This window comes from Ovis canadensis, chromosome 24 (genome assembly GCF_042477335.2).
Source record: "Ovis canadensis isolate MfBH-ARS-UI-01 breed Bighorn chromosome 24, ARS-UI_OviCan_v2, whole genome shotgun sequence".
Taxonomy (NCBI): domain Eukaryota; kingdom Metazoa; phylum Chordata; class Mammalia; order Artiodactyla; family Bovidae; genus Ovis; species Ovis canadensis.
In genome coordinates, this window is record NC_091268.1 from 927,936 (window position 1) to 953,335 (window position 25,400).

The 25,400-nt window shown below is 49.9% G+C and overlaps 1 long non-coding RNA gene across 1 annotated transcript; it reads right to left on the reverse strand.

Moving 5' to 3' along the window:
* Positions 1 to 9,782: 9,782 nt before the first annotated feature.
* On the reverse strand, positions 9,783 to 24,272 carry LOC138429349 (uncharacterized). The gene is made up of 6 exons (XR_011252780.1): positions 24,123 to 24,272; positions 22,514 to 22,620; positions 20,674 to 20,807; positions 18,508 to 18,628; positions 11,680 to 12,513; positions 9,783 to 10,438 (listed from the first exon to the last, which is right to left on the reverse strand). It is a non-coding gene; the product is annotated as an uncharacterized lncRNA (long non-coding RNA).
* Between the last annotated feature and the right edge of the window lie 1,128 nt (positions 24,273 to 25,400).

The window sequence follows — 25,400 nt, forward strand, 5'->3', positions numbered from 1 at the left end:
AGCTTAGGGGTTTGGGGTTCGGGGTTCGGGTTAGGGGTTCGCGGTTTGGGTTTGGGGTTTGGGGTTCGGGTTAGGGGTTCGCGTTTCAGATTTGGGGATCAGGTTATGGGTTCTCAGTTCAGGTTCGGGGTTCGCAGTTCGGGTTTGGGGTTTGAGGTTCAGGTAAAGGGTTTGGGGTTCGCGGTTTGGGTTTGTGGTTTGAGGTTTGGGTTTGGGGTTTGGGGATCAGGTTAGGGGCTCTCGGATTGGGTTAGGGGTTCACAGTTCGGGTTTGGGTTTGAGGTTAGGGTGAAGGGTTTGGGGTTTGGGGTTCGCGGTTTGGGTTGGAGGTTTGGGATTCGGGTTAGGGGTTTTGGGTTTGGGATTCGGGTTATGGGTTTGGGTTTTGGGGTTCGCGGTTTGGGTTTGGGTTTGGGGTTCTGGTTAGGGGTTCGGGGTTCGGGTTTGGGGTTTGGAGTTCGAGGTTTGGGGTTCGCGTTTCAGGTTAGGGGTTGAGGGTTGGGGTTTGGGGTTCGCGGTTTGGGATAGGGGTTCGCGGATTTGGTTAGGGGTTAGGGATTTGGGGTTTGGAGTCTGGGATTTGGGTCAGGGGTTCGTGGTTTGGGGTTCCAGTTATGGGTTTGGGGTTTGGGTTCAGGGTTGTGGGTTGGGGGTTTGGGGTTCGGTTTTTGGGTTTGCAGTTTGGGTTACGGATTAGGGGTTTGGGGTTTGGGTTTGGGGTTCGGGAATTGGGATTCGAGGATTGGGGTTGGGGGTTCCGATTAGAGGTTCAGTAAGTGAGATTTGTGGATCGGGGGTCAAGATTTGAGGTTTGGGGTTTGGGCTTCGGGGGTTTGGGTTCAGGGTTTGGGGATGGGGGTGTGAGGTGCAGTTTCGAGTTTTGCTGTTCAGGTTAGGAGTTAGGGGTTGGGAGTTCGGGGTTCGGCTTAGGGGTTTGGGGTGTGCGGTTTGGGGTTTGAGGTTTGGGGTTCCGGCTAGGGGTTTGGGGTTTGGGGTTCGGATCAGGGGTTTGGAGTTTGGGATTGAGGGTTGGGTTTTGGGGTTTGGGTTTCGGGGTTTAGAATTCGGGTTAGGTGTTCGCAGTTTGGGTTAGGGGTTTGGGGTTTGGGTTGGGGGTGTGGGGTGTGGGGTACGGGTTAGGGGTTTGGGTTCAGGGTTTGGGGTTCACTTTATGGGTTTGCGTTTCCGGTAAGGCATTAGGGGTGTGCGGTCTGGGTGTGGGGTTCGTGTTAGCGGTTTGGGGTTGGGGGTTCGGGTTCCAGATTTGGGGTTCGGGGTTTGAGTTATGGATTCGGGGTTTGGGCTACATGGTTCGGGGTTTGTGGTATGGGGTTTGGGGGTCGGGGTTTGGGTTTGGGGCTCGGGTTAGGGGTTCGGGTACGAGTTAGGGGTTCACGGATCGGGTTAGGGGTTTGGGGTTCGGCCTTTGAGGTTCGGTTAAGGGGTTCGCTGTTCTGGTTAGGGGTTAGTGACAGGGGCTTCTGTTTTAGGGTAGGGGGTCGCAGTTCAGGTTATGGGTTAGGGGTTTGGTGTTTCGTTTTCGGGTTATGGTAAAGGGTTCAGGTAGGGGATTGGGTTAGGGGATTCGGGTTCAGGTTGGGAGTTCGGTGCTTGGGGTTAGAGATTTGGATTCGGGAAATGGGTTGGGGTTCATGGTATGGTGTTCGAGTTAGGGGTTTGGGGTTCGGAGTTTGGGGGTTCTTGTTCTGATTAGGGGCTTGGGGTTTGGGGTTCGGCTTCGGGGTTAGAGGTTTGCGGTTTGGGGTTGCGGTTTGGAGATTGGAGTTTGGGTTTGGGATTAAGGGGTAGGTGTTTTGGTTTGAGGTCGGGTTAGGGTTAAGGTATCAGGTTTCAGGTTCATTGTTTGGGGATTCGAGCTAGGCATTCAGTTTACAGGTTTGGGATATAGGGTTTTGAGGTCAGGGTGGAGTTCCGGGATTGGAGTCGCGATTAGGGGCTACTGAGTGCCGCAGAGGCAAGGGCTCCAGCAGTAAAAGCAGGCTGCGAGAAGCTGGGAGACGCTACTGGCGCCTTTCTGGCCTTAGCTCCGCTCCTGCCTTGCCTTTGCACCTAGGCCCCAGGCGTCCTTGGGAAGGGCTTAAGGGCCGGTGGCTTGCACACTGTCAAGGGCTCCAGCAGGGAGAGCTCGGTGAGAGGGAAGGGAAGGGCAAGTGCAGGGCTCCTCCAGCAGTTGCTTGGCCGCCCAGACTCAGCGCCGCACGGAGTGCACCAGGCTCCCAGGGCCCCTGGCTGGGGTCTGCAGCCCCGCACACCTGGAGGCTGATTCCCTGGGCGCCTAGCAGCTGCCTTACACACTTGGCTTCCCTAGCGCTCTCCTCCCCAGCAGAGACGTGTGCAGCTGGTTGGGGGAATGCCCCTGCGTGCCTGGGCTCCGGCCCACAGCCCCAGCTCAGGGCAAGCAGCCACTGAGCCAAGACCTGCAAGAGGCGAAGAGCGCCCCCACCTGGAAGCCGAGTGAAGAGCTGGCGGGGAGGCGAGCCTCCTCGAGGGAAGAAGAGGCAGCACAGCCTCGTTTGGCTCAAGCCCTACTTGGCTGGAGCCGAGTGCGCCTCCAGAACGGCAGAGCTCCAGCTCTGCTCAGAGGCCCGATCTGGCAGAGATGCTGGCGCGAGGCTGCTCTGCCCTGGGCGAGCCTTGCCCAGACTTGCCTGGCTGCTAGGCTTCCTGCCCAGGAAGGAGCAGGCTGCGCGAGGCTGGGAGACGCCACTGGCGCCTTCCTGGCCTCAGCTCCGCTCCTGCCTCACCTTTGGACCTAGGCCCCAGGCGTCCTTTGGGAGGGCTTAGGGGCCGGTGGCTTGCACATGCCAAGGGCTCCAGCAGGAAGAGCTCTGTGCGAGGGAAGGGAAGGGTTAGTGCTGGGCTCCTCCAGCGGTTGCTTGGCCGCCCAGACTCAGTGCCGCACGGAGTGCACCAGGCTCCCTGGGCCGCTGGCTGGGGTCTTCAGCCCCGCACACCCGGAGGCTGACTCCCTGGGCGCCCAGCAGCTGCCTCACACACGAAGATTCCCTAGCGCTCTGCTCCCCAGCAGAGACGTGTGCAGCTGGTTGGGGCCTGCCCCTGCGTGCCTGGGCTCCCGCCCACAGCCCCAGCTCAGGGCAAGCAGCCCCTGAGCGAAGACCTGCACGAGTCGCTGAGCCCCCCCACCTGGAAGCCTAGTGAACAGCTGGCGGGGAGGCGAGCCCCCTCGAGGGAAGAAGAGGCAGCCCAGCCTCGTTTGGCTCAAGCCCTACTTGGCTGGAGCCGAGTGTGCCTCCAGGACGGCAGAGCTCCAGCTCTGCTCAGAGGCCCAATCTGGCAGAGTTGCTCGCGCGAGGCTGCTCTGCCCTCGGCGAGCCTTGCCCAGACTTGCCCGGCTGCTAGGCTTCCTGCCCGGAAGAAGCAGGCTGCGCGAGGCTGGGAGACGCCATTTGCCCCTTCCTGGCCTCAGCTCTGGTCCTGCCTTGCCTTTGCACCTAGGCCCCAGGCGTCCTTAGGGAGGGCTTAGGGACCGGTGGCTTGCACACTGCCAAGGGTTCCAGCAGGGAGAGCTCTGTGAGAGGGAAAGAAAGGCAAGTGTAGGGCACCTCCAGCGGTTGCTTGGCCGCACAGACTCAGCGCCGAACGGAGTGTACCAGCCTCCCAGGGCCCGTGGCTTTTGTCTGCAGCCCCGCACACCCGGAGGCTGACTCCCTGGGCGCCCAGCAGCTGCCTCACACACGTAGCTTCCCTAGCGCTCTCCTCCCCAGCAGAGACGTGTGCAGCTGGTTGGGGCCTGCCCCTGCGTCCCTGGGCTCACGCCGACAGCCCCAGCTCAGGGCAAGTAGCCCCTGAGCCAAGACCTGCAGGAGGCGCAGAGCGCCCCCACCTGGAAGCGGAGTGAACAGCTGGCGGGGAGGTGAGCCTCCTTGAGGGAAGAAGAGGCAGCCCAGCCTCGTTTGGCTCAAGCCCTGCTTGGCTGGAGCCGAGTGCGCCTCCAGGACGGCAGAGCTCCAGCTCTGCTCAGAGGCCCGATCTGGCAGAGTTGCTGGCGCGAGGCTGCTCTTCCCAGGGCGAGCCTTGCCCAGACTTGCCTCGCTGCTAGGCTTCCTGCCCAGGAAGGAGCCGGCTGCGCGAGGCTGGGAGACGCCACTGGCGCCTTCCTGGCCCCAGCTCCGCTCCTGCCTTGCCTTTGCACCTAGGCCCCAGGCGTCCATTGGGAGGGCTTAGGGGCCAGTGGCTTGCACACTGCCAAGGGCTCAAGCCAGAAGAGCTCTGTGCGAGGGAAGAGAAGGGCTAGTGCAGGGCTCCTCCAGCGGTTGCTTGGCCGCCCAGACTCAGCGCCGCACGGAGTGCACCAGGCTGCCAGGGCCCCTGGCTGGGGTCTGCATCCCCGCCCACATGGAGGCTGACTCCCTGGGCGCCCAGCAGCTGACTCACACACGTAGCTTCCCTAGCGCTCTCCTCCCCAGCAGAGACGTGTGCAGCTGGTTGGGGCCTGCCCCTGCGTGCCTGGGCTCCCGCCCACAGCCCCAGCTCAGGGCAAGCAGCCCCTGAGCCAAGACCTGCAGGAGGCGCAGAGCGCCCCCACCTGGAAGCCGAGTAAACAGCTGGAGGGGAGCCGAGCCTCCTCGAGGGAAGAAGAGGCAGCCCAGCCTCGTTTGGCTCAAGCCCTACTTGGCTGGAGCCGAGTGCGCCTCCAGGACGGCAGAGCTCCAGCTCTGCTCAGAGGCCCGATCTGGCAGAGTTGCTGGCGCGAGACTGCTCTGCCCTGGGCGAGCCTTGCCCAGACTTGCCTCGCTGCTAGGCTTCCTGCCCAGGAAGGAGCCGGCTGCGCGAGGCTGGGAGACGCCACTGGCGCCTTCCTGGCCTCCTAGGCCCCAGGCGTCCTTTGGGAGGGCTTAGGGGCCGGTGGCTTGCACACTGCCAAGGGCTCCAGTAGGAAGAGCTCTGTGCGAGGGAAGGAAAGGGCTAGTGCACGGCTCATCCAGCGGTTGCTGGGCTGCCCAGACTCATCGCCGCACGGAGTGCAAAAGGCTCCCAGGGTCCCTGGCTGGGGTCTGCAGCCCCGCACACCCTGAGGCTGACTCCTGGGCGCCCAGCAGCTGCCTCTCACACGTAGATTCCCTAGCGTTCTCCTCCCCAGCAGAGACGTGTGCAGCTGCTTGGGGCCTGCCCCTGCGTGCCTGGGATCCCGCCCACAGCCCCAGCTCAGGGCAAGTAGCCCCTGAGCCAAGACCTGCACGAGTCGCTGAGCGCCCCCACCTGGAAGCCGAGTGAACAGCTGGCGGGGAGGCGAGCCCCCTCGAGGGAAGAAGAGGCAGCCCAGCCTCCTTTGGCTCAAGCCCTACTTGGCTGGAGCCGAGTGCGCCTCCAGGACGGCAGATCTCCAGCTCTGCTCAGAGCCCCGATCTGGCAGAGTTGATGGCGCGAGGCTGCTCTGCCCTGGGCGAGCCTTGCCCAGACTTGCCTCGCTGCTAGGCTTCCTGCCCAGGAAGGAGCCGGCTGCGCGAGGCTGGGAGACGCCACCGGCTCCTTCCTCGCCTCAGCTCCGCTCCTGCCTCGCCTTTGCACCTAGGCCCCAGGCGTCCTTGGGGAGAGCTTAGGGGCCCGTGGCTAGGGCTCCAGCAGGAAGAGCTCTGTGCGAAGGAAGGGAAGGGTTAGTGCAGGGCTCCTCCAGCGGTTGCTTGGCCGCCCAGACTCAGCGCTGCACGGAGTGCACCAGGCTCCCATGGCCCCTGGCTGGGGTCTGCAGCCCCGCACACCCGGAGGCTGACTCCCTGGGCGCCCAGCAGCTGCCTCTCACACGTAACTTCCCTAGCGCTCTCCTCCCCAGCAGAGACGTGTGCAGCTGGTTGGGACCTGCCCCTGCGTGGCTGGGCTCCCGCCCACAGCCCCAGCTCAGGGCAAGCAGCCCCTGAGCCAAGAACTGCAGGAGGCGCAGAGCGCCCCCACCTGGAAGCCGAGTGAACAGCTGGCGGGTAGGTGAGCCTCCTTGAGGGAAGAAGAGGCAGCCCAGCCTCGTTTGGCTCAAGCCCTACTTGGCTGGAGCCGAGTGCGCCTCCAGAACGGCAGAGCTCCAGCTCTGCTCAGAGCCCCGATCTGGCAGAGTTGCTGGCGCGAGGCTGCACTGCCCTGGGCGAGCCTTGCCCAGATTTGCCTCGCTGCAAGGCTTCCTGCCCAGAAGAAGCAGGCTGCGCGAGGCTGGGAGGCGCCACTGGCGCCTTCCTGGCCTCATTTCCGCTCCTACCTTGCCTTTGCACCTAGGCCCCAGGCGTCCTTAGGGAGGGCTTAGGAGCCGGTGGCTTGCACACTGCCAAGGGTTCCAGCAGGGAGAGCTCTGTGAGAGGGAAGGAAAGGCAAGCGCAGGGCACCTCCAGCGGTTGCTTGGCCGCCCAGACTCAGCGCCGAACGGAGTGCAGCAGCCTCCCAGGGCCCCTGGCTGGGGTCTGCAGCCCCGCACACCCGGAGGCTGACTCACTGGGCGCCCAGCAGCTGCCTCACACACGTAGCTTCCCTAGCGCTCTCCTCCCCAGCAGAGACGTGTGCAGCTGGTTGGGGCCTGCCCCTGCGTGGCTGGGCTCCCGCCCACAGCCCCAGTTCAGGGCAAGCAGCCCCTGAGCCAAGACTTGCACGAGTCGCTGAGCGCCCCCACCTGGAAGCCGAGTGAACAGCTGGCGGGGAGGCGAGCGCCCTCGAGGGAAGAAGAGGCAGCCCAGCGTCGTTTGTCTCAAGCCCTACTTGGCTGGAGCCGAGTGCGCCTCCAGGACGGCAAAGCTCCAGCTCTGCTGAGAGCACCGATCTGGCAGAGTTGATGGCGCGAGGCTGCTCTACCCTGGGCAAGCCTTGCCCAGACTTGCCTCGCTGCTAGGCTTCCTGCCCAGGAAGGAGCCGGCTGAGCGAGGCTGGGAGATGCCACTGGCGCCTTCCTGGCCTCAGCTCCGCTCCTGCCTTGCCTTTGCACCTAGGCTCCAGGCGTCCTTGGGGAGGGCTTAGGGGCCGGTGGCTTGCACACTGCCAAGGGCTCCAGCAGGAAGAGCTCTGTGCCAGGGAAAGGAAGGGCTAGAGCTGGGCTCCTCCAGCGGTTGCTTGGCCGCCCAGACTCAGCGCCGCACGGAGTGCACCAGGCTCCCAGGGCCCCTGGCTGGGGTCTGCAGCCCCGCACACCCGGAGGCTGACTCCCTGGGAGTCCAGCAGCTGCCTCACACACGTAGCTTCCCTAGCGCTCTCCTCCCCAGCAGAAACGTGTGCAGCTGGTTGGGGCCTGCCCCTGCGTGCCTGGGCTCCCGCCCACAGCCCCAGCTCAGGGCAAGCAGCCCCTGAGCCAAGACCTGCAGGAGGCGCAGAGCGCCCCCACCTGGAAGCCGAGTGAACAGCTGGCGGGGAGGCGAGCCCCCTCGAAGGAAGAAGAGGCAGCCCAGCCTCTTTTGGCTCAAGCCCTACTTGGCTGGAGCCGAGTGCGCCTCCAGGACGGCAGAGCTCCAGCTCTGCTCAGAGGCCCGATCTGGCAGAGTTGCTGGCGTGAGGCTGCTCTGCCCTGGGCGAGCCTTGCCCAGAATTGCCTCGCTGCTAGGCTTCCTGCCCAGGAAAGAGCCGGCTGCGCGAGGCTGGGAGACGCCACTGGCGCCTTCCTGGCCTCAGCTCCGCTCTTGCCTTGCCCTTGCACCTAGGCCCCAGGCGTCCATTGGGAGGGCTTAGGGGCCAGTGGCTTGCACACTGCCACGGGCTCAAGCCGGAAGAGCTCTGTGCGAGGGAAGAGAAGGGCAAGTGCAGGGATCCTCCAGCGGTTGCTTGGTCGCCGAGACTCAGCGCCGCACGAAGAAACGCACCTCCCAGGGCCACTGGCTGGGGTCTCCATCCCGGCATACCTGGAGGCTGACTCCGTGGGTGCCGATCAGCTGCCTCTCACATGTCGTTCCCTTGCGCTCTCTTCCCCAGCAGAGAAGTGTGCAGCAGTTTGGGGTATGCCCCTGCGTGTCTTGACTCCCGCCCACAGCCCCAGCTCAGGGCAAGCAGCCCCTGAGCCAAGACCTGCAGGAGGCACAGAGCTTCCGCGCCTGGAAGCCGAAGGAAGAGCATTCAAGGTGGCAAGCCTCCTCGAGGTAAGAAGAGGCAGCCCAGCCACGTGCGGCTCAAGCCCTGCTTGGCTGGATCCGAGCGCGCCTCCAGTATGGCAGATCTCCAGCTCTGCTCAGAGGCCCGATCTGGCAGAGTTCCTGGTCTGAGGCTGCTCTGCCCTGGCCGAGCCTTGCCCTGACTTGCCTGGCTGCTAGGCTTCCTGCCATGGAAGGAGCAGGCTCCTTGAGCCTGGGAGATGCCACTGTCGCCTTCCTGGCCTCAGCTCTGCTCCTGCCTTGCCTTTGCACCAGGCGTCCTTGGGGATGGCTTAGGGGCCGGTGGGTTGCACACTGCCAAGGGCTCCAGCAGGGAGAGCTCTGTCAGAGGCAAGGGAAGGGCAAGTGCAGGTCTCCTCCAGCGGTTGCTTGACAGCCCAGACTCAGCGCCGCACGGTGAGCACCAGGCTCCTTGGACCCCTGGCGGGGCTCTGGAGCCCCGCACACCTCGAGTCTGACTCCGTGGGCGCCCAGTAGCTGCCTCACACACGTAGGTTCCCTAGCGCTCTCCTCTCCAGCAGAGACGTGTGCAGGTGGTTGGGTCCTGCACCTGTGTGTCTGGGCTCCTGCCCACAGCCCCAGCTCAGGGGAAGCAGCCCCTGATCCTAGACCGTAAGGAGGGGCAGGGAGCCGGCGCCTGGAAGCCGAGTGAACAGCATGCGGGAATCGAGCTTCCTAGGGGGAAGACGAAGCAGCCCAGCCGCCTTAGGCTGCAAGCCCTGCTTGGGCGGAGTCGAGTGCGCCTCCAGGATGGCAGAGCTCCAGCTCTGCTCAGAGGCCCGATCTGGCAGAGTTCCTGGTGCGAGGCTGCTCTGCCCTGGGCGAACCTTGCCCAGACTTGCCTCGCTGCTAGGCTTCCTACCCAGGAAGGAGCAGCCTTTGCAAAGTTGGGAGACGCCACTGGCGCCTTCCTGGCCTCAGCTCCACTCCTGTATTGCCTTTGCACCTAGGCCCCAGGCGTCCTTTGGGAGGCCTTAGGGGCCGGTGGGTTCCACACTGCCAAGGGCTCCCATAGTGAGAGGTCTGTTCAAGGGAAGGGATGGGTATATTTGGAGTACAATCCTGTATCAGATGTGAGGCCCACACCTTCACCCTGAACGCTCACTCTGAACCCTCACCCCGAACCCTTACCCTCACCCACGCCCTCACCCTGAACCCTCACCCTCACCCTCTCCCTGAACCCTCACCCTCACCCTCTCCCTGAACCCTCACCCTCACCCTCTCCCTGAATCCTCACCCTCATCCTGAATCCTAACCCTCACCCTGAATCCTTACCCTCACCCTCATCCTGAACCCTCACACCTCACCCCTCACCCTAACAAGTTTGGAGGGCTGTTCCACGAACTCTAACCTTTACCCTACCCTAACCGGACCCCCATCCACATCCTAACCCTAACCCACATCATAGTCACGCCCTCAGCCCTATACTTACCCTTGAAGTACCTACCCGCATCTTCTTCATTTTTGACACTTCCCATGCATAACAAAAGACGAGGTTGTAAGGTTTCAAACATGGATCCAAGACCCATTATCCACATAAAAGGGATATAAATACTATGATCACATCATTTAAATCTCTTGCATCACCAAAATACCTCTCCACCACTTATCCAGTCGCCATTGATGGATCACATCTATCTCATACATTTTATAACTTAGCCATCAAATACGCACCAGGACTCTGGGTAATTATAGAGACAAGATTTATTTATACCATAAATATTTCAACAAATTCCACTTTCTACGATGAGTTCAATCTTCACAAAAGTAGGATGAACAGCACCTGTTTCCACTAGGATCCATAGAGCGTGAAAATCTTAATGATGACCACCAGAAAGGTCAGCACGGTTGATATCACAGATTTTTCAGTGTTCCAATACAAGTTCTACCCAAATCCATAAAGAAAGACATACGCATAGGAAACTACAAATTGAAAGCAAGTCTATTGAGATAAATATTGGACATCAATTGTATGAATCTTTAAGGCATAACTGCAGACATTCTTCAGACATTCTTCAAATTCATAGAATGACAACAAAGTATGGCTACGTACAATCCATTCGGTTTTATGAACCACTCATGAATAACCTCACAAGCCATTTGAAACCAGATGACAATTTCAAATAGCTTTGATCTACAAACAAGGCTGTGAGACAGAAAGTTAAAATCGAAATACATGAAGTAAATCCTCAATAGATATGAAAACATCCCATGGTAGTGAAGTCAATTAGCATTAGTTATTAGGGCTTTCATGCACAGACTCATCTCTGATCGATGTGATCCCAATTCATATTTGGCAAAAAATACGAAAGCTGATCTTAACAGTCATATTATTTTTCTTTGTACCCCTAAAAAGAAAAATGAACATGAAAAACTAAATTAAGCTTGGAGGCTCACATTTCCCAATCGGTATACAAAGCAACAGCATGTCAAACTTTCTAATTCACATATGCATTTAAATGAAACTGGATGAAATACCCCTAAATAAACACATACTTCTATGCCCAATGTTTCACAAGGCAGAAAACGCTCAATGAATGAAACTGAGAGGGTAACAGCCAGGAAGGCCAGGGGTCTCCAAAGGGAGGAAATGGGGTGCAAGTGTCAGACAGTTGTTATCTGTCACTTCCGAGGCAGGAGGAAACAAGCTGTTATCTTTTTTCCCCTTCTTGATACAAATTTAAACAGAGATTTTCTCTTACAATTCTGTGTTGCTATAATGACACCTGGTTCCGCCTGAACTTCACTTTTCTCATACTTTGAGCTGACCAAGGCATTTTTCTCATGGAAAGGTTTGCCTTAAGCTATGTGAATGTACTATGTATTTACCCTAGACTCTATCTTCAAGTAGGTTCTGCCTAAAGGCTCAGAACTGACTTGACAAACCAATATGCTTTACTCATACATGGCTCTCCTGATCTATGTGAATGAAGCTATCCATTTGCTCATATCAATCGTTTTATGGCCCAGGATGACTCACCTGGTGCCACGGTCATCTCCATATATCTTGTGGGTGAGGGGTCTGCTGCCATTCCTTTCTCTAATGAGTAGACTGCTAGTAGCTAGATAACATCCAGCCAAAGATGAGTAGGGGGGCACTCTTTCTGCCCCCTTCTGATGTCTATGTCAGAAGCTTTCTCTCTTTTATACTTTAATAAAACGTTGGGACACAAAAGCTCTGACTGATCAACCCTCATCACTGGCCCCGGGTTGAATTCTTCCTCTAAGGAGCCCAAGAATTCAAGCATCTTTCATGGTTAGACAACAACCTTTCCAAACAATGGTCTTTTCAAAAAAAAAAAAAATGATGATAAGTGATGAGTATGCATATGTCTACGAATGAAATGGGACCTATATGTCAAACCACATAAAAATATATCTTCCCTCAACATACATATAACACAACCAGGCCTTCACATGCATCGATTCTCCAACTATCAAGTCATACAAATATGGATGTAAAATATCACAATACATTCCAAAGTTTAAAAGTGATGGATATTGACTTTCGCCCGCTGGTGCTTCTTTTTATGTCATCTCCATTATATTAGCTATGACAACGAATCATGTGCTGTGCGAAGTCACTTACATTGTGTCCAACTCCTTGGGATCATATGGACTAGGCCCCACCAGGCTCCTCTCTCCATGAGATTCTCTAGGCAAAGATACTGGAGGGGGTTGCCATGCTCTCCCTCAGGAGATCTTCCTGCCCCAGGGATGGAATCCATACCTCCCATGTCTCCTGCATGGGTATGTTCTGCATGTTCTTTACCACTAGAACCACCTGGGAAGCCCCAAGACACATGAACATCAGTGGATTTGGGGATCCACGGGGCATATACAGAACCATTCCTCCAACAAAACTGAAGAATGACTTTAAAATCTCAAACAAAACATGAGTATATGTGTTCACAAACTTCATGGAGCAAGGGTTTCTTCGATCTGAAAACTGGCATCGATGAAGGACTGTGTGAAGAATACTTCAAAGTCTATTTGGCAAACACAGCCTACGTTGGCTATATTTAGTCCTCAGTTGAATGGAATGTCATGAGTACTGGTCATTTCAAATAAGTAGCCTATGACGCTGTTTACACTTATTGGGACGCGTGGTATACCACATTCACACATTTCAGTAGCATTGGTGCAAAAACGATACATTTCTCAGGGGAAGCTTCTACATGGACTCCTGGGATCAGAGCTCTAACTCATACACACATACTTTTCCTTTTAAAATGATCCTGCATGATAAGCAAACAAAACACTGGATGAACACCTAGACGGTGAGCTCTGTACTAAATGATTTTAAAGCCAGTAGATGGAATGAGCTGATGAGGAAGACTACAAACGAGTCATCTTCTTCAACTTGGTCAAACCGCTCATAGTCATACAAGTGAATGAAAAGTTGAGCCTGTTGTCATTAAATCTGTTTAAAAGAAATAGAATAATAAAACAAATTAGTAACTCTTATTTTCTTAATAAACATTGTATTATTTCTGCACAGCTTTGTTACTGGCATGAATAGAATATCTACAATAATAACTTGTCACAGTGAAATGGATTCACATTCGATATCGATTCACATCTATAATTGATGCCATAGCTGTTTGATACTATTGCTTGAATGAATGCAACTTATGTGACTTCACAAACTACAAACACGACTAACATAATAGGTATTAAAAAACCTTGAGTGACATGAGCGTGAAGACTTAGTAGAGTTGCTCTCAAGAATAATGATACTATTATTCGCTCTAGCCATAGTACTGGAATCTGTACATTAACACCCCTGCAAAACAAAAGGAAAGGATAGAATAATAATAAAGGAACTTCATAACTATATTCCTACTGTAAACATTCAACACTATGTTTTCTTTTAAACTGACTTTCATATTTGGTCTACTGTAACCTCTTCTGTGTTCATTTTATGCTAAACTTATTGCTAACAGTAAAATTACCATACGAGCTCTAATTAATTTTTTTTTTTACTTGCAAAGCTACTGATAGAACCAAAGGCCAATATCTACATCAAACAGGAGAAACGGAATGGAAACTGTAAACAATTTTATGGAAGAACATTTCCGTGCTCCTATTCAGTCAAATGGGCATTCAAAAGGATGTGATTTTTCTGAAAGTTTATTTCAGAAACTTGGAATTGGATGACTGCAAACAATAAAACTAACAATATATTGATACATAATATTAATAATATACAGTGGGTCATTCTTTTTTTATTCTGCCACAGCTAACAGACAGAAAGTCAGTTGTCATAACTACTACTAACATAAGACCCTCACCGATAAGTGAAGATATATAGGAAAATCCATAATAGCTCTAAAAACCATCAAAGATAAAATGGTAATTAAAAAATACACTGACAGTTTAGCTGGTATAAGAAACAGGATGATTATGAAAGCAAAGCCAACAATCATGGATAGGCCATGGAAGCCCGTGGCTGTCACCAGTGTTGACTTATATCCTTCATCTGAGGTTGTTAAAAGCGCTTGGTAAAATCCAGAGGTTTGCAGCAGTGGTAACCTCCTGAACAGACTGAAATAAAAAGGGTTTCCAGAATATCCTGATGATTTCCATCTACTAGGCTGTGATGAGCTCAAGCAATGCATACTCCAGAGGACAGAAGACAGACAGGTTGGGAACACGTCTACTGCACTTACGGAGAAAGGGAATGTTGCTGCTCAGCCTAGTACAAGTGTAGAAGCAACACCTTGGTGATTCGACCTTTAAAGACTCGATACATATGAGAACGACTGGTATGAATAAACCTTCAGAAGTGCTTTCTCAGACCTCCTCCCATCATAAGCACAAGCATAATGAAAACACTGAGTTTTCATGGTCTCACCCAAAATAAGACTCACTTATGGCTTTGCTTTGAGAATAGCTGAACTACTCATTGTTCAAGAGAAATGATCCTTTCTTCTCTGAAGATTTGTGAATCATTCACAGGGTGTGGTGAATAAACTACTTAAGGGTCTAATACATAAAAATGCAATAGGCTAAGCACAGAGATGTTTTTCTCCCTTTCTCAAAGGATGGAATGGAACATTTTGTATTTGCACTGATTTTATGTCTTGACTTCATGTACAATTATATACTGATTTTTTTAGTTGACATACAATAGGACTAAAAATATTGATATAATACTGATAACTCATGTTGGTATGTGTGGTTGTCACATAGGATTCACAGGAGATTTAAATTCACAGTTGTCAACGTAAAGGATGAATGCTATTTAGCTTCTTCGTGAATCTAGACCACGAATGAAGAGTTTTCCTCAACATATTTCACTGAGAGAAATACAAGGATGATAGGCATAATACTATGCTTCGACTCATGGATATCTAAGCATTGCTCACAATACAGATCTGATTTTCAACATCAGGGTTCTTTCAGTGTCCTTGAACAGCATTTGTTTTTCTGTATACAGAAGAAAAAACTCATGAGTATCAAACTGGTTCACATAAAACATGTGTATGAATTGTTATCTTCCTGAACCAGGGATCAAACCCACATCACTTCCCCCTCCTGCACTGGTAGGCAGATTTTTTATTTATCAACTGTGCCACCTAGGAATCGACATACATTTCAAGGACCACTGCCATCAGCTTCTACTGTTCATGACCAAAGTAGGAGAAACAACATTGGAAGAAGTACTCATAAGGGTACTCATAGGAAGTACTCATAAGTCAAGGAACTGTTATACTGGGTACTCTCGTTGTTACTGGGACAAGTCAGTTCCTCCGATGATGATGGGTATAACTGAAAAATTATTACAAATGCATGGGCTGCGATGTCTACGTGATAAATGTGTTCCTCTTATACTATTGCTTCAGGGATGCCTACTTCAGCATGAAGGAATGCACTTCAAGGGATGCCCGCTATTCCAGCTCAAGCAACAGATAGTGAAGTGCAGATCATTGTCCTTTGTTGAAAATAATCAGCACTTTGTCAACATAGGGAACATGCCAGAGGAACCCTTGGGATGGAACTCTAAAAACAGGTTGGGCCCTCTTTTTGCCAAGCCCTGCGATAAAATACAAATCAGAAAAAGAAAAATAGCATCGGTTTTGTCAGGACTTCCTCATCTTTTCTTTCTCGGTAGCAGGAAGCAGACATTGAGGCCAGAGGACTGCAGGATTTCATTGTGAACTAACGTTGGGTGGGGTGGAAGCTCATCACTCTAGTAAGAATGTGGTTCAATAAAATGGAATTTCATTCACTTCATGGACATAGAGTTCTATAATCCTTCATTAAGGAATTCAATAAGCTATATTTCCTTACACCTTCACAATCTCTTGGTTTACGAGAACATCAATTGCTAGTCCAGCACTTATACAATGAGTGTTACAGGTAGTATGAATGTATAAATGATGATGAGCAATGACAGGAAGTTTATTTAATCTCTGTTTGAATTCTTGATTTTTTATATAATTTTTTATAATATCCTTACAGATGTGAATATTTTACTGACATGTATAAATACACGTTGAGTAGTGCTATGATAACTCATAGTGTTGGCACAATAAATATCATGGTTACTATGTGCTTTTCATATATTCCTTTTGAGATTCTCTTCCATTATACATTATCATAAGATATTTAATAGTTTCCTAAACTGTACAGTAGGTCCTTGTGGCTTCTTTTATATATAGTAATGTACTTGTTAATAATTCAAACAAAAACTGGTACACAAATACTCATAGTGACATTCACAATAGCTCAAAGGTAGAACTCATTCAAGTGTCCGTTGGTGGGAGACTGAATATGCAACACAAGGTATATTCAGAAGCTTGAACGGTATTCCACCATACGAAAAAGTACATTAAATGGTGCTGCCACTCTGCAAGACATTACAGAAATGACTCCAAAACAAACACATGGAATAAATACATAGTTCGATTCCAATTCAAGCTATGTACCCAAAAGGATTGGGAAAGGGGGCTGAAAAAATGGATACTTCTTCCGTCATACTCACAACAGCATGATTCACACTGGCAAACAAACAGAAGTGATCTAAGTGTCCATGGCAGCCAATTCCATAAACAAACTGTGGTATACACACAATGGAATCTGATTCGGCCCTTCAAAGTCAGTAATTCTGACAATGCGACAATGTGGACAAACCTTATGGTCATTAGATCATGTGAAATAAACCAGACCAAGAAAAGACAAACGTTCTGTGATTCCACTCATATGAGATATCCAAACAAGTCAAATCTGTCAGAAATAGCAGAGAGTGATTCCGACCGATCGAAAAGAGTTCATGTTTCATGGACCTCAGTTTCCCTTGGAAAAACTGACTTCCCGTGATATCTCCAAAACCAATTAGACAAATAATTGGAAGCTATATCCAGTCAAATGAATGTAGACATAATGTTATATACAGTGTACACCAAACTCACTCAAACTTCTTAACAGACAAAAGGCAAAACTGTATCTATGGTACCTCAGCTTAGCTTAAAACTGTATCTACAGTACCTCACTTCTGCTTATAAAATTTAACAACAACAACAACAACACACTAAAGTCTATCCAAAAAAGGATATAAAACATATATAACATTAACTTTAAAGGATTAGACATTGAAACTGTGAAAAACCTTATTCACAAAACTTAAACACAAGCCACAGGAAAATATATTTATAAAATACATATCTGATAAAGGATTGTACTCCAAATATACCAAAAAATCTAGAACAATCTCATAAAAAATGTATACACCTAAACACCTGTCCTACAAAAATATAAAGATAGTAAATAAGCCTATCAAAAAGACTCAAAATCACATATCATTAGGAAATTACAAACTAAAATAACAGTGAGGTAGCACTGCACACCTATTAGATCCAGTAAACTCAAAAAAAAAAAACGGGGGTAGGGCACAACTTCTCCGGTGGCTCAGTGGTAAAGAATCTGCCTGACAATGCAAGACACTCTAGTTTGATCCCTTACCCCAGAAGATCCCACATGCCACAGAGAAACATAGCTGGATTTTTCCACAGCTAAACAAAGCTCACCTGTGACCTGAATACTATATGGCTAGCACTTACTAAACAGCTTTGAAAACGTCCAGACAAAAAGTATCACATGATTATATACAACAGCTCTACTTGTAATAACTAAAAACTTTCAAATATCAGGATGTCTTCAGTAGATGACAGTGTAAACAAATGGGGATACATCCAAAGTGAAGGGGAGCAAATGCTACCACAAAATATACCACCTCAGCATGAGAATTAGTGGGACCCAATTAACTTTTTTTTTTAGAGGACACATGATCATCTCTGAAACCCAAGTTCAAGACAGCTCTTCTGTGAGTCACATTTACCAGAGAAATCTCATTTCAAAGGAATCCTCTCTATATGCCAGATAGAAGGATGAGACACAGTCTTTTGAAACTCTTTTTTTCTTCTCTATCGATAGGGAAAGCTAAGCCGTAAATCTGCACAACCACCATACCCTTCCTTTCCTTTGGTTGTATTTTTAAAATATTTGTTTCTTTTTTAATTTGGCTGCGCCAGGTCAACCTTCATTGAGGTAAGCCAGATATTTAGCTACAACATGCAAATTCTCCTTTGTGGCATGGGAGATCTAGCTCTTGGATCAGGGAATGAACCTGGGCCTCCTTCTTTGGGAGTGTCCAGTCTCAGCCACTGGACCACCAGAAAGTGCCTGTTTTGTTTTCAGATGAAGATGGAATCTAAGGTGATATCTTGGGCCATTTCAGTCACTGACTCAGTTTCCTGAGTTTCTCCAAAGCACGCACAAGGTGCACATTATTAAACTGGTTTGCAAAACAAGAAAAGGTTGTCTGCTACAACACTGTATGCTTACAAATATCTAAATGGTAAATGGCATATTATTTATTTTTAATTACTATGGGGGGGGGGAGAAAGAATGCAGGATTCATACATGTTACCACATGAATAAATATTAAAACCATCTTCAGTGAAAAAGAAATCCACATCGAAAAGGCCACCCAGAACCCTTATTCACCATGTCTGCTTTCAATCCATCAAGTTTGTCCAAATAACTGAAAATCTCAGTAACACTCTAAATAAAGAAAAAAGGATGAAGATGGAAACAAAAGATATATTCATACACTTGAACAATTGCTAAAAGTGGAAGTGGGGCAGTGGATTACATTATAATGTAGGTACCATATGATTTCCTGATTTTGGAGATTATGTGCTGGTTCTGCAGAAGGTACCCATTTTGGATAAAACACATAGAGTATTTTAGATGATGTGGCAAATGCTAGCACTTGTTCCCATTGCTAGGCATTTTCTGTACATTTTAAATGACTGGAAAGTATACTAGGTTTCAAAACAACCATGTCAATACCACAAAAGAAATTTAGCGCAGACAGGCAGGAAACTTTCTGATACAGGCCAAGACTTACCCAGATGAAGTTCAAGGGAAGCTGCGATGCTCACTGCCCGTGAAGGAGTCCACGTGGAATGAAGAAGTAGTGTGGGAAGTCTATTAGTAACCACCATGTCTTGGGTCCTCTGGATGACCTACTGCAGGAGAAACAGATCTTACAGATAAAATGTTCCACATCACTTCACAAAAAGTTGTTAGACTACATTCAGTAAAGCTGAATCATTTTGGATTAATTTACAATCATAAAATACTACCCTTTACAGTCCAAAAATCACTTGCATTTCTATACACTAATAACAATCAGGAAAAAAATATTAAGAAAATCCCACTTAAATAAAACATCTAGCAACAAACTTAATCAAGAACATAAAAAACCAGTAGTCAGAAAACTAGAAGGCACTGATAAAGAAACCAAAGAAAATACAAACACACAGAAAATTATTCCACGCTCATGCACTGGAACAATGAGGAATTAAAAGGTCCATTCCAACCAAAGTCATCAACAAATACACGGACTGCAATCACAAAATAATATTCAATGGCATTTTTCACAGAAATAGAAATATTCCTAATATTAGGCTGCTACTGTTGAACAGGACCTTAAACGGCCAAAAAGACTCTGAGAAAGAGGAACACAGCTGGAGGCATCTTCCTATCCCTCTTCAAACTACATCACGGAGCTGTAGTGACCACCACAGTGAGGAACTGGCAGGAACACAGACACATGGACTCCAGGAGAGAATAGAGAGCCCAGAAACGAACCCACCTGTACATGGTCAGTTCCTGAAAATCAAACCAGGAACGAGCGAAGAGGAAAGGACAGTCTTCTCAAGAAACAGTGACAGGAAAATGGCCACCTACACGGAAGAACATCAGTGTTCATCCTCTACATCATCTAACGCAAATCTAACTGAAAACCCACCGCTTTGCACACGGAGCTCTTTCCCCCTGAGTCCTCTGAGATGGACCTCCAGTCAGCCCTCAGCTGGACACAGGAAACGTCTACTCCATCCTCATTTTTCGCTCTTGCAGCGCCTCCCTGCTGGTGGGCACTGAGGCAACCCTGCTCCTCTCAGCCTGGATGCAGCCCTGTTATCCAGAAGCCTGAGCCCTGATGGTCCTGAGGAGACAAAGCTCCCGCCAGCTGCTCACGGAGCAGAGTCTAAAGGCAAAGCGTCCTGCGCCCGCGGGTCAGAGGGGCCTTTGGCGCCCCCTGCGGGCCACAAGAGAAGAGCGGGCAGCCCGGTGCTCACAGACCTCAGAGGGCTCACCCAGAAGCAGCTCTGCTGCGAGCACTCAGACTGGAAGCCCAAACTGAAATGGAGCAGAATAGCTCCATGACCCTCCGCAAAACATGGCTAAGGAACAATCAGAGCCTGCATGGAATGCAGCCATAAAAAGGAACACATTTGAGTTTGTTCTAATAAAGGGGAGGGAAGTCAGTCAAAGAGAGAAAAACATGGAATCTAGAAGGATGGTACTGACGAGTCTGTTCACAGAGCAGCAATGGAGGTGCAGACATAGAGAACAGACTTACAGACGAGGGTGGGGAACAAGAGGGAGAGGGTGAGATGAATGGAGAGAGCAGCATGGATGCAGGTACACCTACATTTGTAAATAGACAACCAATGGGAATTTGCTGTATGATTCAGGGAACTCAAACTGGGGCTCAGTAGTAACCTGGAGAGGTGGGAATGCGTGCGAGGTGGGAGGGAGATTCAAGAGCAAGAGGACATAGGTACACCTATGGTTAATTCATGTGGATGTATGACAAATCAAACCAATATTGTAAAGCAATGATCAATCAACTAAAAGAAATAACTTTAAAAAAATATGAACATAAACACAAACTTTGCAACAAGGTAACTCCATTTAAAAAACTATAGAATTTTAGAAAACTGCAAAAGTTCTACATGACCGTTGGTCTGGTGATCAGGTCTAACATACACAAAACAAGCCAACTTACCAAATTATGAATATAAATTATTTAAAACATTGCCTTTTATCATTTCATACATTTACCCTGTGGAGGACCTTACTCGAGAGAACCAAAAACAAACTGTTAAATGAACCACGGACCACCCACCCTGGCCAGGCAACAGAGAAAAGAAAACACTTGCAGGAATCATCTTACAACAGGAGGTCCTGGGAAGGAACAAGGAACGAACAAGCTACCACCAACCAGAATTCTGGAGAGGTCAGGAGATGGGAGGCTCCAGTTCAGAGGTCCTACCAACCTCCCAGGATCCACTTCGCTGGAATCCATCTCAGCTGAGTGATGCGTGTGCCCCCAAGAAGGATCCCAATTCAGAATGCCTGGCAAGAGACAAACCAGAAATGAGCCCGATGACCATAAAACCTGAGACTGTGAGCCACGTGACAGAGTGGTTCTCTCCGTTTCCCTCACCCTCCTGCCCTGCACCCTGGCAGCCCTTCCCAATAAAGCCTCTCGCTTGGACAGCACTCCTCTCCTCAGACAACTCATTGCCCAGTGTCAGACAAGAACTCACTCTCAAGCCCTGAAAGGGATCCCCCTTCCTTCATCAAAAGCAATATCCACGAGAAAATATCTTCAAAACGCTATCTTGCAGAGAAGGAAATCAGAGAAGGCAATGGCAGCCCACTCCAGTACCATTGCCTGGAGAATCCCACGGACAGAGGAGCCTGGTAGGCTGCAACCCCGGGGTCACTAAGAGACGGACACGACTTCACTGAGTGGCTTCACTTTCACTTTTCACTTTCATGCACTGGAGAAGGACATGGCAACCCACTCCAGTGTTCTTGCCTGGAGAATCCCAGGGACAGAGGAGCCTGGTAGGCTGCTGTCTATGGGGTCGCGCAGAGTCAGGCACGACTGAAGCGACGCAGCAGCAGCAGCAGCAGCAGCAGCAGCAGCAGCAGCAGCAGCAGCAGCAGCAGAGAAGGAAATGGCACCACCTGCAGTACTCTGGTCTCAGAAATCCCAGGGACAGAGGAGCTTGGTGGGCTACAGTCCAAAAGCAGGGCATTTCTGATGGGAGGAAACAGTCCCAGGGAAGCTGAGCTGCTCACCAAAGGCCCCAGAGCTTTGGATAGCACACCAGAGCTGGGGCTGAGGATTCCCAGCTGCCATGCCTCTTGATCCTGGCCTCTTTCACTAGATACATGTGTGGAAAACTAGTCTAAAATATGCCCTGGTGGTTCCATAGTAAAGAATCCACCCCCCGGTGCTGGAGATGCATGTGCGATCCCTAGGATGGGAAGATCCCACATCCTATGGAGCCCGTGTGCCACAACAGCCGAGCGAGCCTGTGCTCTAGATCCTGGAAGCCACGATGCCGAGTTCACATGCTGCAGCCACTGAAGCCCGTGAGCCTGTGCCCCTCAACAAGAGGAGACACTGCAGTGAGAAGCCTGCAAACCACTAGTTATGGCCCATGCTCACCAAAACTAGAGAAAAGCCCACACACAAAGAGGCAACACAGCCAACAATCAATAAAACTGTTTTCCTAAAACAATGCATATCTGACAAAGAAACTGTATTCGAATTGTCCAAGAACACTAGAGCAAACAAGCCCATTCATAATTGGTAGCGACTGAAATAGACACCTGGCCACTGAGGGTATACTGATAGTAAACTATCATACAAAAACATACTCAAGATACTGGTGCAATGCATGCAGAGCCCCCTTTGAAAGACAATCTGACAGTTTTTTTTTTCAGTAACCACGTGGGACAAGCACTGAATTCTGTGTATGACAAGCGGTGGAAGCCAGGTATCTTACCATTGGAATGCAAAGTTACAGATAAACAAAAGGAAACGTTACAATGTCCATGTCGTGGTGGATCAGGTTGGAGACATCACAAATTACCTTTAACTGAATATGTTCAAAGGTGAGCTGGAATACATGTATATATATATATATATCCATGTATTGTCAGCTGAGCATATTGAGCTCCTACATGTATGTTTTAAATATCATTCTCTAATAAAAGGGAACAGGAAACATCTCCAATGGCCCGGTGGTAAAGAATCTGCCTACCGATGCAGGGAACACGGGTTCAATTCCTGTGTAGGAGATTCCACACGCCCAGGGGCAACGAAGCCCTTGAACAGCTCTTGAAGTTTGCATGCTCCAGAGCCCAAGTTCTGCAAACAGAGAAAGCACTGCAATGAGAAGCCATGGCACAGCAACTAGAGGGTAGCCTCTGCTCACTACAACTAGACAAACGAGCAATAAAGACCCAGCACAGTCAAAAATAATGTAATGTTTAAAAAAAGGACAGTTCTTTGAAGAAATGACTGAGACTAGGGGTGAGACTGTAAATATATGAGACAGGGTCATCTTAAATTATGAGAAATTAAAGAAACTAAAGACAACTATCAAGCTGTCCAAACTGATACAAATGAATGATGACACAGTGTTATCTGTATACACCAGCAAATAACAATCTGAAAAGGAATTTAAACAAACGATTCCCTTTCAGTCATGTCAACATTAATAAAAGACTTTGCTATGGACAGAATGAGGATAACAAGACTGGCACACTGGAAATGATACATGATTGCTGAAAAATACCCTAAAGACATGGACAGATATGCCATAGCGATGAAAAGGCTTCAGTTGGCAATACCATGGAATGCATCTTCAATCTGAAATGAAGATTCAATATGAATTTCAAAAGGCTGAAAGGTGGTTGCTAAACCACAAAAGATGCCAGCATTCTTGGACTCCAGAGGAGAATTCAATCCAGGGCAAGTGACGAAGCTTGATGGCTCAGAGGTTTTCTGTTAAAAAGTTTTATTAAAATATAAAAGAGATCGAGAGAGCTGCTGACGTAGACAGTAAAAGGGGGAAGAGTACCCCCTGCTAGTCTTTAGCCAGATGTTATAGAGCCACTAGCAGTCTGCTAATGAAAGAAAGACAATGTGTCAGAGAATGGCACCAGGCCCCTCACCCACAGCATGCATTGAGATAACATTGGCAGCAGATGAGTCATCCCAGGCCATAAAATGATGGACATGAATCTTGAAGAAAGGCAGATTTCCAAGCAAATATATAGTTTCATTCACATAGATTAAGAGAACAAGGTATGAGTAAAACATACTGGTTTGTCAAGTTTTTTCTGAGCCTTTAGGGGAAACTGACCTGAAGACAGAGCCTTGGGTAAATACATAGTACATTAGCATACCTTAAGACAAACATTTCCATAAGAAAAATGCATTGCTTAGTTCAAGGTTTGAGGAAAGTTAAATTCAGGTGGAGCCAGGAGTGGTCATGGCAACACAGAAATTTCTGAGAAACCTTTTAAATTTGTATCAAGATGGAGAAAAAAAAATGCAGCACTCTTTTGTCTCCTCCGGCCTCTTAAGAGAGAGAAAAAAACGTCTGACACTTGCAGTCTATTTTCTCTGTCTGGAGACCCCTGGCCTTCCTGCCTGTTATCCTCTCCAGGCCTGTAGGAAGCAATACACTAGGCTGCTTGGGAAAACCGCGCGGGTCTGAGCTTTATGCAAAGGGGTAAAGCAGTAAAACCCTTGACCTCAAAGGCGAGGCTTTTCTGCGACCGCCATTTTAGTCGGCTCCGAGACTGCAAACAAAGAGGGCAGAATACATGGTTCCCTGCTCCGCCCAGTCCGAGTTCCCTTACCTGTGGCCCACAGCCCTGCGCTCTGCTCGCTGGATGCCAATCGACGGGGACCCAGGAGCCCACGAAACGAGCATTCCCAGCTGCAATGGCGAGCCCTGAGAGCCCTGGCCCCCGAGGCGCCGCCATGTTCATCCCGCCCCAGACCCGCTCACGTGAGCCGCGCTCCTGACCAGCCGCCCAGGCTCGCCCCGCCCCCGACGCGCTCACGGTGCGCCCCACCCCCACGCCCCCTTCCAGGACAGGCCCGCGGGACCGCGACTGCCTCCAGGTGAAACACAAGGACAAGCAAATCCACCCCACCGAGACAATCCAAGCTTTTTCTCAGCTGATCTGTCTATGATTTAGGGATAAAACTATGACTATAGAAAGCAAAGATGACCTAGGACAGCCATGATAGTCTATAGAGCCAGACCCTGGCGGGCAGAGGCTTGAAGAGGGTCCGGGAGCTCTGTCAGAACAGCAAGCCTCTGTAGCGTAGCGGTTAGGTGCGCTGGTGAGCAGGCTAGACGATGGTCTGTAAGTCAGGAGTTCAAGTCCGCAGCTTAACTCTTTTGCTCTTAGGGGGCGGGGGACAGCAACAGGCGGGACTTAGACCAGAAACGTTTATTTTTATTTTAGAGGTTTATTGTTTAGCTTAGGGTTAGGGTTCGGGCAACCCCCCAACTTGTTCAGGTTCGGGTTCAGGGTTAGGGTTAGAATTTGGGGATCCCCCCTCTTCTAAGAGTTCGGGTTTGGGTTAGGGTTCATGTCAGGGTCAGGGTTCGGGTTACGGTTAGGGTTAGCATTAGTGTTGGGGTTACAGCTTAAAGTGAGCCCTAATAGGGCCCATAGTTCTTTATTAGCCTGCCCTGGTGGGCCGAGGCTTGAAGAGGGTTCGGGAGCCCTGCTGGAAGCAGCAAGCCTCTGTAGCATAGGGGTTAGGTGGGCCACTAGGCAGGTAGGCTATGGCCTGTAAATCAGGAGTTCAAGTCTCCAGTCTGACCTTTTCGCTTTTAAGGGGCAGGGGACTGCAAGAGCCAGGGCTTAGACCAGAAAATTTTTTTATTTTAGAGGTTTATTGTTAAGCTTAGGGTTAGGGTTCGGGCAACCCCCCCCCACTTGTTAGGGTTCGGGTTCAGGTTAGAATTCGGGGACCCCCCTCTTCTTAGAGTTCGGGTTTGGGTTAGGGTTCATGTCAGGGTCAGGGTTCGGGTTACGGTTAGGGTTGGCATTAACTCTAGGGTTACAGCTAAAGTGAGCGCTAATAGGGTCCATAGTTCTTTATTAGCCTGCAGTGGC